This window comes from Paramisgurnus dabryanus, chromosome 1 (assembly GCF_030506205.2).
Source record: "Paramisgurnus dabryanus chromosome 1, PD_genome_1.1, whole genome shotgun sequence".
Lineage (NCBI taxonomy): Eukaryota > Metazoa > Chordata > Actinopteri > Cypriniformes > Cobitidae > Paramisgurnus > Paramisgurnus dabryanus.
Window position 1 is genome coordinate 32490141 of NC_133337.1, and position 2975 is coordinate 32493115.

The following is a 2975-nucleotide window of genomic DNA, read 5'->3' on the forward strand; positions in this document are numbered from 1 at the left end:
ATTAATTAATTAATTTAAAAAAGTCCAAAAATACCTTCCATAAGGGTTAGAGTTGGGGTTTGGGTTAGGATGTCTACAAATGTAACAGAAAGTGATTCTAACCCCAAGCAACAATGGTAAGAAAATAGGAAAAAACTATGAGAAAACAATACATAAAATGACACGAAAAAGAAAGTCGTGCCACCGACATGAAAAAATATTTATAGAAATTTGTGCGACTGACACTAAAAAGACATTCGTGCTCAAGGCACGAAGAAGCCGAATTTCGTGCCATGGACATGAATAAATCAATCAAATTTTTTGTGACTATAACATGACTTGCCATGGGATCAGTCTGGTTTTCGCCTACATACATCGTGGGTCTCCTTACATGGAAGTCGTCATCATGTTTCTACAATAGTCCTAAATGGACAAACTGTCCTACAGAGTGCTTTACGTCGTCCCCAACATGTTTGTCCCCAATGCATTTTGAAATTGAGGGGTGAGTTATTGGTTGCAATTCGCGATCTTACCACTAGATGCCCCATAGCATCTCCTATGACTTCTTTATTCCTCAGTGAGAAAATTGCTCTCAAAGGATTATCTGGAAAAAGTAACATTGGCATAAAATTTGAATATTACTCACTTTATGAGAAAATAAATAAGAGAGATTGATGGTTTCAGGCAAAAAATAAAGTAGATTTTTGTATGAAAAGGTGCAGTTTTCTAAAATTTCTAAAATATGACGAACTACGACACGAGTTGTATTAATGTTTTTTTTTTGTCTTCAGTTTTTTATATCCTTGTGTAATGATTTAACAGTTTAACAATTGTCATACAGAAACATATTCTTTTAAAATAAAAATTATGTCAACTGCTGTTTAATTGCATGCAATTCACCTAACGTGGTAAAAAGGTTATTTTTCACTGTGTAAACATATATTTGCATTGCTCTTTTCTGCACTCTAGGCACTTAAGCCTGACTCTACTATAGACAGCTTTGATTGATATTGGTCCAAATTATCGCTTCTCTTGCAAAGTATCCTGAACAGTCTCCCGGTCTCTCTGCATGGTTCATACGTCCATTAATGTTCGGTAATGTGAAGTATTGAATTTTTTTTGTCTAACAAGATGACTCCTCATTTATCATTGTCCACTATTGAGCTCTGGGTAATGAATGGCTTTGTCTATATTCACTAATATTGCTGTTCACCTCATTTACATTTAATGTGATCATCTTGATTGAAACTTTTAACAGTGGTGTACATGAATACTGCTTAATTGACATTAAAGGCGGGGTGCATGATCTTTGAAAGCCAATGTTGACATTTGAAATCACCTAAACAAACACGCCCTAACCCCAATAGAATCAGGACCTCATTTTGATAGTCGCCCCACACATTACGCAACCCAGGCAATGATGTCGATTAGTAGACAGTAGTACTGCTGATTGGCTACAAGTGTATTTTGGTACTCGGTCCATTTTTCAAACATTATGCACCCCACTTTTAAAACAACGTTAGCAACTGTTTTTAATATTGTACTCAGGATAAAAAAGTAACAGGATATTTAAGAAGTAACTTTAATACAGAGTTGGAGTTAAACATAAAAAAGTATATTTTATGGTACATTCACAAGGGGCGTCAGCATTAACTATGAAGGTATATTTGGTGCAAAACAACTGCACACCTGTGACAGTGGAATTTGTATTTGTAGAGATTATCCACACATGTGTATCAGTAAACTTGAAGTCACAGAGGACGAGATGCAAACTTGTAGATTTTTTTTCTTTCCCTCAAATACAACACAACAGTTACACATTCACAAATCCTTCAGTGCAGCTGCACAAATCCCATTTTACAAATCACAGATTAAGAAACTCACAAGTTAAAATTTTTTGCTACAATTGATGCAGTAAATATGATGCATAACCTACTTGAACGCCTGCATCAAATAATGTGAAGTCACACACAAATTTTGTACATTCGCAAAATCAGTTTGTGCATCTGTGCGATGAAACTTGCATGTGTGTACAATTTTTTTTCACAAATATTTTTTTATTTTTTTAATATTTTCTAGCCCAAACACAAGTACATAAATACAACTGCTTGAATCTGCTGCTACGAGTTTCAAACACTCTTTTTCATGTGCTCTCTCTCTTCTGCACCAAATATCTCGAGATAAATGGTGCGAAAGTGATTTGTATACCTGTAGGCTTTGGCGAGCACTGTTCAGCACTGCCCACCAGGTGGCGCCAGACACTCACTGAAGCAGAGTTTATTAATTACCACCAATGTTTCAGCAAAGTAAATCGCCTTTATCAAGGTATTATTTTCACCAAGTGGAGAACAATATAAATGGGAGTGCTAATTATACACACATGAAGGTAATTACATACAATACTCCAATGATTCATTAGTAAACAAAATATAAGTTCCATACATTTCAAACCATCAATATAAGTAGATTAAAAAATACAAGCAGCAAATACACACATTTTAACTTTAAATAAGATACCAAATGATGTAAGTCCCATTCATTTTTAATATCATAATACCTATAAAAACACCCCAAATCAAAATCTACTTTTAAACCATGTGTGCCAATGTTCACATTTAATATACCTAAAAGGCCTCCTGTCTAAGTAAAAATTGGTCAAACTCACCTCACCTCACCTTCTAGATGGAAATTTCCTCTCAATTCCTATATACAATAATGAAGTAATAGGATGATTAAGTTCAACAAAATGCAGTGCTAATGGCAGGTTCATATTTCTGCATATTATTGCACTCTGATGTTTTGTGATGTGTGTTTTATACTCTCTATTTGTTTTTCCTACATATGATTTACCACAGTGACATGTTATCAAATAAATAAGCTTGTATTTGTTTGGGGGTGAATCCCAAAGATATTTCCATATCATTAAGATTCTTAATAAAATCATTTGGTCCCTTATATATTATTTTTAGACTTTATATATTACATTTGACCTTAAG